The sequence below is a fragment of the Panthera onca genome, chromosome B1, assembly GCF_046562875.1.
Source record: "Panthera onca isolate mPanOnc1 chromosome B1, mPanOnc1 haplotype 2, whole genome shotgun sequence".
In the NCBI taxonomy this organism is placed as follows: Eukaryota; Metazoa; Chordata; class Mammalia; order Carnivora; family Felidae; genus Panthera; species Panthera onca.
In genome coordinates this window covers 26,778,683-26,795,355 of record NC_138342.1, presented here as the reverse complement: position 1 = coordinate 26,795,355, position 16,673 = coordinate 26,778,683, and the positions used below count along the sequence as shown (strand labels likewise).

At 34.3% G+C, this 16,673-nt stretch overlaps 1 pseudogene; it reads left to right on the top strand.

Moving 5' to 3' along the window:
- The window catches only part of LOC132693126 (ADP/ATP translocase 2 pseudogene), a 33,604-nt pseudogene extending 20,631 nt beyond the window's left edge, over positions 1 to 12,973 (top strand).
- The last annotated feature ends 3,700 nt before the right edge of the window (positions 12,974 to 16,673 follow it).

Genomic DNA, 16,673 nt, shown 5'->3' with positions numbered 1-16,673 from the left:
AACTTTAAGGTCTACTTTCTGATTAAAACCAACTGATTAAACACCAACTTTAAAACAAGGACACTACCTAAAATGTTTTAAAACTTTTTTTTTTTTTTTCATTCAGACACTTCAGGGCTTCCACCAAAATATAAAGAAAAGAAATCCCCTTAAAACCATTTTATTACATAAAACAAGTTTTAGAGAAGAAACACTGACTGGTTGCAGAGAGACATTAAATGTGCCTCTCAAAGTACATCACACTCACACACACACACACACACACACACACACACACACACACCACCATATTCTCTAAGTTCAGAATAAGTTCAGATAAATGAATGCCTGTCATTGAAAGAGCTTCTTAGTATCAGGCCTGGCTGTTTTGGGGACTATGAACGAGAATCAAGCTGTGCTACACATTGGGATCGCTGCCAAATGAATGACATTTCCTGAGAACATAGGCAGAATTTTAAGAAGTTGCCTTGTCCTTCCTAAACAGTTGGGTTAAAGGGTATTAAAAAAAATAAAAAGAAAGAAAAAAAAAAAGAAGAAAAAGACACAGTCAACCTGCTGGGGAGACAAAAGAAAAAAAGCCAACATATCTTTAAACTTAACTGAGCTGAGAAGAAGCTATATGGCAAGAAGCAATTTATTACACAGATTTAATGTTTTGACTTTTTTTGGTCATTTTCAGTTGGAAGAAAGCTAAGTATTTTCTGTATTTTGGCTGTTTACAATTTAGAAAAATACATGAATAAATATATGGCCAAAGGAATTGACTGGATTTGGTCTTATTCTCACTAAAATTATGTAGAAGTACAGTGGAGACTAAAATATTTTTAATTTTTAAAATAGAGTACTATCAGAAAAAAGATGAAGTGACAACAGGACATTAGAGCTTTGACATCTGAATTGAAAGCTGAAATCTCATAGTGATGAGGGCAGAAGTTTTACACATGCAAGGCACAGTCCCCACTGAACTTCTTGCATAAAGTTGAGAGCCCATAAGGAACTCATTTACTGAGTGCCCGAAAGGTAGCATAGAGAAAAGGCATTCCTAGAAGTTATAAAGTTTTATAATTGTCTAGATTTGAAGAAAGACATGAGTCTTTATACAGACATGCATGCTGAGTCTAAAGTAAGATATTAAAAAATAAAATTCATATTTTCAAAGAGATATTAGCAGTGACTAGAGATAATACATGGATTATGTATAAATGTGTTAATAAGGTTGGCCAAAGAATTCTCATCAAAAACTTAAAGAAAATATTCATTAAACTAGAATTCTATACCCAGATCAGTTATCTTTCAGGAATGAAGAGTTATATACAGATATTTCAGAATAAAAAGTGAGTATCACTCATGGGTCCACCAGATAAATTGCTAAAGTACATAAATCCAGCAGGAAAAATTGAAATGCATCTAGCATGTATAAAAAAATTGGTAAATCTTTGGTGAATATAATTAATCATTGACTGAATAAAAATAGAAGGTTTTATTTAAAGTTGAAAACATAAAGGGCTTCAAATTCCAGATAGCATAGCTGGAAGGGAGGAAATTGTCGAAGCATTCTAAAAGTCCTTTATTTTTTCATAGGGAGATAAGAGATATTGATTACATTAGGACTTGGTAAAATCAAGTTCACAAGTTAAAAATTCAGAGGTTGCTGCTAAATGATTATTAAAGGAGTGCATACCTTTCAAAAAGTAGATAACAGAGCTTATCAATAGAATTCAAGGAAGAAAGGGGTAAGAAATTGAAAATATACAAAAATAAAATTTTTAAAAACTTTAAAAATAGTTTGCCAATAAATTATATTAAAAAAGCTTTAAAATTTTGTCTGAAATAGGTGATAACAAAATAAAGAATTAAAAAAAACAAAAACAAAAACATTTGAAACCAAGCCCAGAAACCAAAAGATCACTAGAAATAACAAATGAAGTGTGTGTAAAACTTTTCTGGGAAAAGTATGACATTTTCTTGAAAGAAATAAAAGTGGATCTAAAATACATGGAGACCGGCACATTTTCAAGCCATCAGTATCCTCTAGTAATCCAAATAATTTCAGACAGAAATTGACAGAATATCCTGAAATTTGTGAGTATGAATAAATCATCAAGAACAGCTACAGTGATTTTGAAAAAAGCAAGAGAACATTTGGGGATTGAACTCTCAATTACTTTTTCAAAAAATGTATATAGAAAATAGCAAAAGTGTTCTCAGATTGGATGGTAGTTTAATCTTCATATTTGACATTAAAATCTTTGTACTGAACTCTATTATAGGAACAGTTCACAATTTAAACTGAAAAGATTTCAATATTGTTAGTTTGAAATTGTTTTTACTCCTTTGTAGATAATTACAGTAACTATACATTAGGAAAAGAACACACAAAAATAGAACTATCAAAATAATCCCTCATTTCAAATTGTACCTATTCAACTGTGGTTGCTTACCTACACCATTTAATTTCAGTAAGCTTATTTAATAACAAACAAACAAACAAACAAACAAATGAAACAAGTAAATTCATTCCCAAATACTTCATTTGAGCAGACAACTGGTGATTATGTTTGAGAAAGCCAATTTAAAGGTTTCAAAAGCATCACATTCTTACAATAGTTTATATTTTCTTCCCTTTTATAGAGAATCTTGAAGAGGCAGTATTTTACCAAATCAGGAATTAAAGACCTATTCCATGCTCCTAAATTCAATGAAATTTTTAAATATTGGAGGAGCACATCCCACTCTTGATTTTAGCTCAGATCATGACCTCACAGTTCTTGAGCTCAAGCCCCACATCAGGCTCTGCACTGACGACACAGAGCCTGCTTGGGATTCTCTGTCTCTGTCTCTGTCTGTGTCTCTCTCTCTTGCTATCTACCCTTTGCCCACTCACACTCGCTCTGTCTCTCTCTGTGTCTCTCAAAATAAATAAATAAACAGAAAAATCTTTCTTAAAAAATAATGGATATTTTGCTGAAAACTTTAAAGGGAAAAGTGTCTTTGATATCCAAAACTTTCAGAAGCCACTTCCTGAATCTGTGTGTATTTTTACATGATTTCTAGTCTCAGGGTTATATCTCTGTTTGTATTCTTCAGTCCTTGAGTGTTACCTCTGTCCAGCAATGTGAAACCAGCTCTTCAGGAGTTACAGAAGAAAGTCATTTATACCAATCATGAGTGGATGTGTTAAATTCTAGTAAAATCACTACTGTTTTTATTGTGGAGCTTGTGTGAGGGATAAACCATTGGGTGTATCATGCAGTGTGGAAGCCACCACCCTCACAAAACTTCTGCTCTCTTTCCTCCTCTTCCTTTTATTCTCACAGATAATTCTGGTCTCTGAGTTTATTTTCTGTTATGTAGCACACTCTTCTCCTTTAACAAGGCCCTCTTGTTTTCTACCTTTTTGACTGAACATTTCTTGTAGTCGCCTCCCCTAAAAATATAAATATATAAGTTATGGAGTATACAAAGCTGATAAGCCCTGAGGAGAGAAAAAAAAAAAAACAATAGAAAAGGAGAAGGATGAGCCTGGAAGAGGGGTGGTTGTGGTTTACAAGAAGGAGACAGACCTCAATGAGTTCTCTGTTCAATTTACAGATAGACACAAGTAATTCCTAAGCAGCTTGAACCAGGACTCTATCGCTACCTCTCTTCAAATTGTTTATTTTATGATTTTAACATCAATCACTAGCCTTGTTCTCTAAGACTTTGTTGTTTACTAACCTTTGTCATAGTCATTTTGAAATTTAGGTTTCTGGTACAACTATTTTCTTGGCTCAAGATCTTGGTTGCTGGCATTCTTCATAGCCTTTGTCACAGCTCTCAATCTGAAACTTTACTCTTCAGTACCCCGTTCCTCAATGAGTCACTCAAATAGTGTCTGTTTAGCCCAACTCCCAGGGAGTGAATCACACACATCCAAATATGTGATGTAGACTCTTTCAAAGTCATCACTCTGAGATGAAATGACAATTTTAATGATACAATAATGTTCAAGATGTTTGGGAACTCTCCTTTGAGACTGTCTTCAGAAATCTGGTATAGTCTCTTGATTATATGCAGTGATGATGAAACTCTTAACATTCATATATATAATGACAGATATGTATTAATTTGTAGAGATATATCTATAACATTGAGCATATCCTTTGAAAAGATGTTCAGTTTTAGGGAATTAAAAAATGTATTCTGACCTGCATTTGATAAAATGAAAAACACTGGTTTGCTTAATGGGGAGGACGGGGTATATGAAATTTTAATTTTTTGGAAGAAACAGAGCATAAACTGAGATTGTATCATTGTATTGTTATGCATACTATTTTAAGACCACCAAAAATATTTTATTGATGTTTTAATTAATTGATATCATGATTAAGTACTATAAAGAAGTGAAGAAAAACTAGGTTTAGAAATATAAAATTCTTTTAACAACCTAGTATATATGAAAGCTTACTATTGGAGAGGTACTTGCTTTAAGAAATGTATATATATATATTTACTCTTAACTTTAATTCTTTCATCTTTCAGTGAGGCAAACAGCAAAATCCATTGGTCGTTTAGAAAATATAAAATACAGAAATTTTCATTAACGTATAGAAAGTTATAAAAATACTTATATTTGCAAATACATGCAGAAATGAAATGACTTTTTAAATCCTTGAAGTAATTTTCAATACCAAGCCTTGAATTTAGAATCAACTTTTAATGGACATCCAACTCAACATAATAATTCTCATTTTGAAAATAACTTGTCAATTATTTTGTCATTCCTGTGGTTACACTGTGTTTATGTCAACTACATCACATTAAAGAATTATGTATATGAGCAATCATTCTGTCATTCATAAGTTGTTTCTTTGGAACTACATTATTGAAGCAGTAACTATAATTAGGTTTTACAGTTTAGGGAGAGTCCAACTTAAGAGCGTGTTCGCAGATTGTTATGGCTTCAGAACATATCTTGCCACGGGATCATAGCTAAGCAAGATACAAGAGTTTCAACTTCAAATATGGATATGTACTGCTTACCTCCTGGGGCACTCTTCACATCATATTCGAGAGAGAAAGCATACTGTAAGGGAAGGATGGTAAGATCTCCAAATTAATTATATCATTCAAGAAAAAGAAAGAAACAATACACACACACACACACACACACACACACACACACACACACAGAATCCTTATGTCTCCTTAGGAAGTCTCTTAACCACCAATTCTTGTCCCTCCAATGTTGCTTTTCTGGATCGATGTGCCCCTTGCAATTTCCTTAGTTGACAGTCCTCTAATCCAATTGTTTATGAAATTTAGATCACTGCTTCTGCTAGCAAACACATTTTAAATCCATTATATACCTGTTGAATTCTGTTGCCCAACCCTTATCACCATTATCCTCCCCCAATCCCCCTCTCAACATTATGGGCAATGAATTGGGTGATTTGTTGCTTTTCCTCACAACCTTGTTTGTCAGGGAACAGGAGTAGTTACTTTATATTTTCTAGACTTTTTTTTTTTTTCTTGAGACAGAACTGGTAGTAGATATGCAGATGAGGGTATTTGGAGGAATATTGATAAGATTGGTAGAAGCACCGGGAAACAATAGGAGCATTGAATTGATTTATGTGGGTGGGGTAGTGGAGGTAGGTCTTGTTTTGTTTTGTTTTGTTTTATTTTGTTTAATAGTCATAGGGGAACTAAAAAAGAAAGTATGTGAGATATTTATCCAGGCCAAATATTTTTGGACAATCAGTAAGAAACTTATTGTTGCTACTGTATCTACAGTAGCTTGTTTCCTAGACCTTTACATTTTTTTTCAGATTACCTCCTTTTATTCAAAATGGGAAGGAAATGGTCCCTAACATGTTTCACAAATTGTTATTGCCTTTTATTCTTCTAGTTTACTGACGTGGCATCCAGTGACACTTAACACATTTTAAGTGTCTAAAAAAAAAAGACTTTAACTTAGAAGTGATAGAGTGGATTCTCCAACACCATTTGCTAAATGCATCTCTTGAAAGGTCTTGCAAAAGTTAAATCCTATGTCAGGTACACGGAATACATTTGTAAACAACTTACCTTTACTTCCTTTAGGTAGGTAGACTTCCAGCTTCATCTAGTGGCTTCAGAAGCATTTTCTTTTCTTTTTTTTAAATGTTTTATTTATATTTGAGAGAGAGAGAGAGAGAGAGAGAGAGAGAAAGAGAGAGCAAGTGAAGGGGGGATGCTGAGAGACGGAGACAGAATCTGAAGCGGGCTACAGGCTCCGAGCTGAGAGCTGTCAGAACACAGCCTGATACGCGGCTAGAACTCACGAACTGTGAGACCATGACCTGAGCTGCAGTTGGAAGCTGAACCAACTGAGCCACCCAGGTGCCCCGTCTCAGAAGCATTTTCATTTGCAGAGTTGCACCTTATAGCTCTTACTATTAATCAGTCCCACAGCTTCACCGAACAAAAATAGATTTATTACTTCCAGACATCTCGATCCCGTGCATGTCACTATCTTCCTTTTTAAATCAGAATTTTCAGTTGAGGACAAAAAATATCCTAACATAGTGACTAATGTCGCATATAGAATTAGAAGGAAAAATCTATGTGCCAAAAACTATACCCATGAACTATTATGATATAAAGAACTGTCTACTAGTGAGTGTAAGTACATATATTTCTGTAAATCTATGCTTGTGTGTGTGCCTACACGAGTGTAAATATATATATTTATATATAAACATGTTGATATGCTTGAAAAGAAGTAGTCTCAGAGAAGAAAGAGATACAATGTGCGAGCTATTCAGTTTGTCCATTGCATGCCTATATGTACATGAAAGGAAGCACTATTAATAGTTATACCAAGACAGTAAGTATAAACCAATACTGCCCCTGGAAAAACACGATACATGTTTAGGTGCACACACACATCACAGATTGCGCATATTAATGTGGATTTGTGCTAAGCCTTTCTTTCAGTTGGTTCTTTCGAGACCAATGGTATGTATATGCTGTTTCCCATTTAGTGATTGTACTGACAGCCCATGAAAGTATAACTCGTGACTTCCCATAGCTGAGCTCATGTTGTTATAAACCTGGCAGTTCCACTACCTCATTCAATATACCTCAAATAGTAATAGCTCAATAAAGCCAGAGATTTGGAAGTGTTTATATCTATAGATTATATAGATGAATTTTACACGGTTGTTTGGGCTTTTATTAAGTATGGTTTGATATATGCTTCAAATAAACCCCTGCCTGTAAACCTCTGGCAGTAAACTAAAAACACATTTACTAAATAGAATCAACTGTGTGTTTCTTTTTATGCAATATTTTTCTCCAAGCCTCTTTCTTTTTCATAATGTTAGTTTACAAAGGGGTAAATTGACATTAACTGTTTTGCAAGTTCAAGGGCTAAGAGGATGTGTTTGAACCTGTCTTTCTAAGAAGGACTAAGTGGAATAGATTGGACTTGAACAGCTGGTCCTGAAAGATGAAGATCACTAGGGTCATTACGAAGAAAAAGAGAGGGCATGTGTGATCAATATTACCAGTTGCTAAAATCTTTCTCAGTCACATTGTTTACTTGCTTTGAGTGATGAAAGATAAGAGGTGTAAAAGTAAAATAATTCTATGACTATATATATATATATATATATATATATATATATATATATATTACTTTATATATTAAAGTTGTGATCAGCTTTGCCGAGTCTCAAATACTTTGTCAGCTGAAAATCATCTATATATGATGATGTGTGTATGGACAATTCTATTGCTGAATCTAAGAATAAATATATTTCACCTCTATCTCACACATATATGCACACATATAGAATATATATTACACATATAGACTTATATTTTTGCTTCATATATATGCATGTTAACATATACACTTCTGTTAACATATACACAGAAGTGTATATGTGTGTTATACACATATATATAAAATATATGATCTAAGGAAATAGAAAGTACAGTTGCTCTCATTTTACTCTTTTAAATACTCAGGAGGTAATTAGATAAGTAGAGTTTGCATTTATGCATTTAAATAAAGAATGACTGATTCCAATGTTTCAAATCTGATAAAGAGCTCTTATTTGAAATTAATTATCTTTTTATTATATCTGTTTGACCTCTAAAATACTCTCAATATATTGTGTCTCAGGCTATAATTAGAATAGGGTCTCAATTATTTGTAGATGGATGGATAGAGAATGGATAGTTGAGTTAATGGCTGATTGATAGATACAAGAACCACACTTGTTCCACCATCTTGTGAAGAATTTATCAACACACTCTGACTTGTGTGAACACTTGTACACTTTGTAAATGGTCCTCCCTTGAGGTCTCTGCAGCTAGTTGTCCTCTTTGCCTCCAAGTGACTTTCTGACCTGGCGTAATGCTATGCACTGAGTAGGAAAGCAATAACTTGTCTATTCAACCAATGTACTTCCAAATTTGAGAGCTATGACCTGGAGATTTGCATCAGTTTGATAGGAAGACTAAGCCAACTCTGTAGAAGTGCTTTTTCAGTCCTTATTTTTTTTTCCATTTTATTTGATTTCTATTTTGCAAATGATCCTGATTTGCTTCAGCGTTCCTTCTTCCCCTTTCTGGGAAGTGTACATCTGCTCCTGACATCTGTCTTCTATCTTCCTTTGTAAATTATGAAGTGATGCCAACTCCTTTTATCAACAAATTACCCTTAGAAGCATTTAGAGGCTATAATGATTCTTTGATTTTCTTTGATTCTTTATGAATTTGCAAAATGACTTGATGCTTATATTAGCTTTGTTTGTCCTTTCTTTTTCCATATTTAATATTTATAGTTGGCAGGCCCAGATGGTGTACTTTGTTATGTCCTGAAATGTTGCTATTTTTTTCATTCCTTAATTACAGGAATGTCAGTCTGTAATATCCCCAGCCTCCGTCTCTAGTTGACATTGTAGATTTCACATTTGTTGTATTATTTGTTGAACTGACTGAATGTTTGACACTGTGAAATATACAGTAATCTTTCCCTAACCTTGCTGCTTTTCCTTGTTTGTCTACATTGACCATTTGCCTCTGCTGTTAGATGATACCCTCAATTTGTTGCATTTTTTAAAGTTTTGCAGATATTTTAGACATTGATAACTCCTCATAAACAAGACACTGCGAAATGAGAAAAATAAAACAATTTGCGTTGCGGGGTAGCAGCCAGAGACATTGTAGAAAAGTATACAAACAGTTTTTTTGGAGCTCTAGAAGTGCCCTTATAATTTGGTAGAGAAAAAGTACACGAATTTATTTCACATTTTACAAAGTCTGTATCTTTTAGGAATGTAGTTCATAAAACCATATAGTGATAGGCCTCATTCATATAATTAAAAGTACCAGTGATTTCTTCTCAGAAATGTATTTAATTTTGTTTATTAAAATTTTGAGCAACATCATCTTTCTGCTCAATCAGTGGCGAATTCTTACAACTCATTTTCCTAAGAAGGTTCAATAAAATGTACAAGGACTTCGCATATTAACATCTTAAGTTACATAGCAGACTTCCACAATAGCTTTTTATTCCCCAACTCTGCTTACATTTTCTGAATGCTAACAGGAACTATAATGCAAAGTATTTCTTTCGAATTAATTTAATTTAGCATATCAAGAACTACTAAAAATATCTTCTTAAAAAATGAGGTATATTTTTTGATATGCTAGCATTCTTTCAAAAATTTCCTGAGAGACAGACCTAGAAATAGAAGTATCCTATTCATATAACAGTCCCACTTCGGGCAGCAAAGTCAGTACTTTGTCCTTGCATTCAACAGCACATGACATTACATGAATTTCTCAACTACAACACCTGACAGTGTCAGCCACCTTTTAAAAAGACATTTGTATGGGCACCTGGGTGGCTCAGTCAGTTAAGCGTCCGACTTCGGCTCAGGTCATGATCTCATGGTTCATGAGTCCGAGCCCCGTGTCGGGCTCTGTGCTGACAGCTCAGAGCCTGGAGCCTGTTTCAGATTCTGTGTCTCCCTCTCTCTCTGCTCTTCCCCGACTCATGCCCTGTCTCTCTCTCTCTGTCAAAAATAAATAAACATTAAAAAAAATTAAAAAATAAATACATAAAAAGACATTTGTAGCATCACTAAAGACTGTGTTTCTCCTATCCCACAGAAAGCCCAGTGCGCATCTCAGAGGGTGCTACATGACCTTTTGCCTTTTATGTCCATTTCATTATATTTCTTTCTAATTTCAATTTAGAACAAAGGATATACAGCATTCTAAAACTATTGGATTCAAGGAATGGCTGGATTGATGACCTATTTCCAAATTGGCATTTGACCTTATTATGTAATTTAGAATATGTGAAGGCAAATCATATTTTTATTAACAGTGCCTATACAAGCAGCACATTGCATTGAACACTGACCCAATGGCAGACAAAGCATTGCAAACAGCTGCCTTGTGTCCATGTTCTATCATACGTGCATATCCATGTGCACATTCATATGCCATTGCCTATGTTGTATTTACACACACACACACACACACACACACACACATGCACACACACACACACACACACACACACACACACACATACACATTTAAGATATTCCACATGAAAGAAAGGACTTGGGGCTAATTATAAAATAGATCTAACAAAACCGGAACACCTTTTCTTATTAATTTTGTTTAAATGTTTATTTATTTTTGAGAGAGAGAGAAAGGCAGAGCATGAGCTGGGGAGGGGCAGAGAGAGAGGGAGACACTATATATATATATATATATATATATATATATATATATATATGTAACTAGTAACAAGTAACAAGTGGCTACCTGTAAGTAGCTCTGACCTTCTTGTGCTACTTTCATTGTTTCATTGTTGAAATGTTTCTTAGCACTAGTTACAATGTTTTTTCTTCCAAACCAGCCAGTTACATAACCTGAGCACTGGTGACATTCTGTTCTCACATCTAAATATATGTCTTTGTTGCTATGTGTTTACTCTGTAAAATGTGTCCTACTCTGAAATATAGTGTCCTTCCCATGAAATCTGAAACTTACATAATAGGTGGTTTATGAGTTAAATAGGTTAGGACAGAGAATGCTTTTGGAGTAAGGAAAGGAGGTCAGAAAATGTAAAGAAACCAGGTCAGATCACGAAGACTCAATTTCTGATATAAAGTCTCTTACTTAACATTTTCATCCTTATCGTCCACCACAAAGTACTAACATAAAATCAGGGACTTCTTTCATAGACTCCCAGTGTCTCCTAGTTTACTAACTTCTTTGTTAGTAAACTTTCATATTAAAGTTTGTAAACTTTCATATTAAAATGTCTTTTATTGAAACCCTATTTTTTCACAGCCATTAATATTTTTACTGCTTTTCCACCATTTGCGTGGATACCATCAGATCTGTATAACTTTCCATTCACACAGGAATTCTCCATTTTGATAAACCACTCCCAGTTCTTTGAAAATCATGATCAGGGGAGATGTGACCATATAATAGCTTCATGATGATGACTTTATTCTCTCTCTTAGGATAAACTACTGGATACGATTTTCTTCTCCCCATCTTACCTAATATTTTTGTACAGACTTTCAGGTAGTCCAGTGTTCATAAGTTTCAGAATCCATGCATGTTGAAAATATAGTTGTGCATAAAGTGTCCATATTGTTTTTTATGATGATACTAAACAAAATCATTTGTCATGTGCAATGGGAAAAAAAAATTGTTTTATCTCAAATGGTCATAATATTAGGCTGGAAAAGGAGAAAATGGCAAGAAGAAAGACTAAAACTTACTGAGGACCAAGTGCTGTGCATGGGTGTTCCAGGGCTTTATGTGTTTGAGATCATTTAATCCAACAGGAACTCTATTTGACTGTTTTAATATATGGACAATGGGTGGTACATATCCATTGTTAACTAAATCTGAGGTTCTTTGCTCTCCCTCGGATTGAAAGATTTAACTTATTCTTGCTTTCTTACATACTGAGGAAAAAAAATCTCAATGTAACTTTACACGAGTTAAAATTATTTACATTGGAGCCCAGAGCCTCAGAGCCCCAGCAGGTTGCTACTGGAGTCCCAGCCATCACCCATCTCTTCTTTCCTTTCAACCTGACAGATGGCACTGCACTCTGTCCTTCACTAAGTAGCTCTTGGTGGGTAGAGGGGCTGCAGTAAAGCCCACCGAGCGAGTCAAGCTGCTGCTGCAGGTGCAGTATGCAAGCAAGCAAATTGTCACAGATAAGCAATACAAGTGTATTGTAGACTGTGTGGTTCACATCCCCAGGGAGCAGCTGGTGTCCTTCTGGCATGGTAACCTGGCTAATGTCATCAGCTACTTCTCCACCCAGCCTCTCAATTTTGCCCTCAAAGGTAAACATAAGCAGATCTTCCTGGGTGGTGTGGACAAGAAAACCCAGTTTTGGTGCTACTTTGCAGGGAATCTGGCATCAGGTGCTGCCCCTGGGACTGCTTCCTGGTGTTTTGTGTATCCTCTTGATTTTGCCCATACCCGATGTGAGCAAACTTGGAGCTGAAAGGGAATTCAGAGGTCTTGATGACTGCCTGGTTAGGATCTACAAATCTGATGAGATTGAGGGACTGTACCAAGGCTTTAATGTGCTTGTGTAGGGGTATTATCATCTACTCAGCTGCCTACTTTGGTATCTATGACACTACTTCCAGATCCCAAGAGTACTCCTGTCTTCATCAGCTGGATGATTGTACAATCTGTTACAGTGGTTTCTGGGTTGACTTTCTATCCATTCGACACTGTTCATGGCCACCTGATGATGCAGTCAGGGCACAAAGGAACTGGCATCATGTACAAAGGCATGCTTGACTGTTGGAGGAAGATTGTTCGTGACGAAGGAGTGAAAGCTTTTTCCAAGGGTGCACAGTCCAGTGCTTTCAGAGGAATGGGTGCTGGTTTCGTACTTGTCCTGTATGATGAAATCATGACGTTCACCTAAGATATTTTCCAGTTTTTTTTTTTTTTTTACCCCGTGAAAAAAACCCCGTGCGTGTTGAATTATCTAACATTTCTTGAGCATTCTTGACATACTGGTGGCAGTCCATTTATCAATGGCCACTGTTTACTGGTTGAAAATGGAAAGCAATAATATTCATCTGACCAGTTTTCTCTTAAAGCCATTTCCATGATGATGGGACTCAATTATATTTTTTTGATTTCAGTCACTCCTAGTAAGTAACTATGAAGAAATAAAAAAAATATCTGAAATATAAAAACAAATAAATAAAACTGTTTACATTGGACATATTTTTTCAATCTCTTTATTACTTTCTATAATTCCTTAGATTTGTTTTAAATTGTCTGTACTCTTAATTCTCCCATATGCTTGGTTAAAAGCGCTTATTCTGAAATATAGAAAAGCACAAGAATATATACATTGATTTAAACTGTATGGCTTCCTTTCACTTTTAACTCTACAGTAATGTTGAGCAGAGCAGCAGTGTGATTTTTTAGTGGCCTATTCCATCTGTAAGTCATTTAGCAGGCTTGAGAAACCATATTAATTCTGTAACTATTCCTGTAAAACAGTAATATCTACTCTATTTTCATTGAATTAATTTCATTAAAATAAACTCTACTTGCCTAAAGTCAGGAAAAATTTTAGTTGAATCTCAATACTTTTTCATCTCTTCTACCTCTGAGTTTTTAATAGGCTACTGAAATTAAATGTAATATATAAAGAAATTAAACTACAAGATGAACACTGTTATTCAGGATTTATAAGGACTTCAATTTCAACACTATATTTGATGCATTTAACATACAGTTAAATCAAAGGTGACTATTTCAGATATGTTCCCATTTTTTTATATTAAGCCATATATTTCACATGTCATATTCTGTAAACTTGCCAATAACTTTAGAGGAATGCCAGATACACCAAAGTGGTTAAATTGACATTTTTTTTAGAAAGGTGGCTACAGAATAGTTTATATTTTAATAGGTAGAAAATTAAGCCTACAATACGTTTTTAAACATTGTCATTTCTATATTTTATGTAAACCTAATATATTACCTATCATTAAGTATATAAGTACATGTCATAGCAAATGTTGATATTACATTAAATATTATAATTCATCCCTTTTTTGATATGTAAAATATTTTTTCTACATCCGCTTATTATTTGCTAACTTTTAAAGCAAAATGCATTTCCTGGATGATCAAGTAGGAAGACTTTATTGTAATATTATTTAAATATGTATACATATTTAGAGATAAACTTTTAATGCTTATACCATTTATGCACGAACAAAACCAATTTTCAAATTAAAAGGGAGAAATACTGCAAAACCAATAAATTTATAAACTATTTTTATTGATGTGCTGTTTTGCTGAAATGGGCCACTACTAAAAATACAGTGATGGTAGTGACCTCTGTAGCACAGGTTCATGTAACCTGGTCACGCTCACATTTCTGTGTGTTAGGGGCTGGGTCAATTATTGCTCAGTCTTCTCTATTTATACTATGAAAAAAAAAAAAAAAAAAACAACCTTAATGTTTCCAAAGTGTCAAAACAATATTCAGCCTTCACCTAGCAGGAATCCCTTGGTGCAGTATAAAGTTAATAACTTTTTCACATTATCTCATGATAATTTATCTCTTTGGTTATTAAAAACAAAAAGAATACACACAGAGACACACAAAGGAAGGAAGAACTGATGGTAGTCAGCCAGATATTCAGATATATATAGATAAGTTTAGATATAGATACAGATATAGATATAGATATAGATATAGATATAGATATAGATATAGATTAGATATACATGACATAGATATAGATATCTAGATAGAGATAGAGATTAGAGATAGAGATAGATATGTGTAAGAAGCCCATATGCTTCTCATTAAAATTTTAGAAACTTAAAAATAAATATTCAAAAATTCCTAGACTCAGGGCGACTTCTGTGGACTTCCAGGTGCCCATGAACTTTGAGAAACATGCATATCATCATCTTGCTACTTCTAATATTTGTCAACCATGGTGAATATTGAGTTTATTTATACTTAAAGAAAGGCAAAAAAGAGGTATTGGAAGTTCATGAATATTTAATGAAATGGTGACCAAATAAAATGTACTCTAAATGTATATTTCACAAAAGTGTTTCTCATGGTGTTTGAATTGAGAGGCTATATAAATATCTGAGTCAGAAAACGAATATTGATTAATAAACTCCTTTTTTAAGTTTATTTATTTTGACCGAGAGAGACAGAGAGTTCATGAGCAGGGAGGGTCAGAGAGAGAGAATCCCAAGCAGACTCCATGCTGTCAGCACAGAGCCTGATGCAGGGCTCGAACTCATGAAACCTTGAGATCATTTCCTGAGCCGAAATCAAAAGTGGAAGACGAACTAAGCCACATAAGCTCCCAGATTAATCAACTCCTGAAACACATTATTACTGGGGGACCTGGGTGGCTCAGTCGGTTGGGCATCCGACTTCGGCTCAGGTCATGATGTCACAGTCCGTGAGTTCGAACCCCGTGGCAGGCTCTGTGCTGACAGCTCAGAGCCTGGAGCCTGCTTCGGATTCTGTGTCTCCCTCTCTCTCTGCCCCTCCCCTGCTCATGCTCTGTCTCTCTCTGTCTCAAAAATAAATAAAAACATTTCAAAAATTAAAAAATAAATAAATTACTATAATAGAACTGTTGGAAGATATAGCACTGAGACAAAAGGATGTAATAAACTGTGTGCGTGTGTTATGAACATCTCTGCTTTATATTGGTTTCACTTTTGTGTCTCCATTATCCTTAGTTTGTTGACTGCATATCTTGAATTTTCTGACCCAGTCCCAATTTCAAAAAATACATTTCCAAACATGCCCCAGTTGTAGTTCTTGCTGTGGGATGTTTCAAATATTTTTTTTTTTACCACAGCATCATTAAAAAAAACAAAAACAGAAACAAACAAACAAACAAAAACATAAATTACAGCAAAGCACTTTAAATTTCTCTTCATTCAAATACATAGCAAATGATCTCTCTAAATCCTTAGGAAACATTTAACCCAACAGTTAAAAAAAAAAAGTTTCAACTTGAATACGAAACCTTGCCCAGGTTCAAACAATTCAGGAAGTCCCTGGGTTGTGGACAGAAGACAGAAATGCATGAGGCAAACAGCTGGGAAAAAGAAGGCATGTCTGCCAAAAAATGCCATCAAATAAGTGAATGGTACTCTAAATCTTCCAGTATGCAAAGTGTTTTGTTATTTTAAATGCTAAAACTAGTCATTAAATATCAAATTTGAATCAGGCACATTAACAAAGACTAAAAGTAAGTTATGTATAGGTATATTGGCAAGTTTTATGCCGTCATTTATATATACTGTACACATACTGGTAGTTAATTTTGTTATGGAAGTTAATCATATTAAGTAAATAAATGTTTGTATATCTTAAAGATATTTTGTGTCATTGATATTGATCTAGCAGATATATTCATAATAACAACTAATAGTAAATAATCAAACTTTTCTGTAAAGCAGTAAAATTGATATGCTCAATTAAATGTTAGGTTATCATTTGACGACATATTTTTCTTTTATAATTTTTCTCACTTACTGACTCCAGAGAGGAAGATGAAGGAGATTTTATATCTGATGGGAGTCACTAAGAAAGTTATTCAAAAATATTTGTC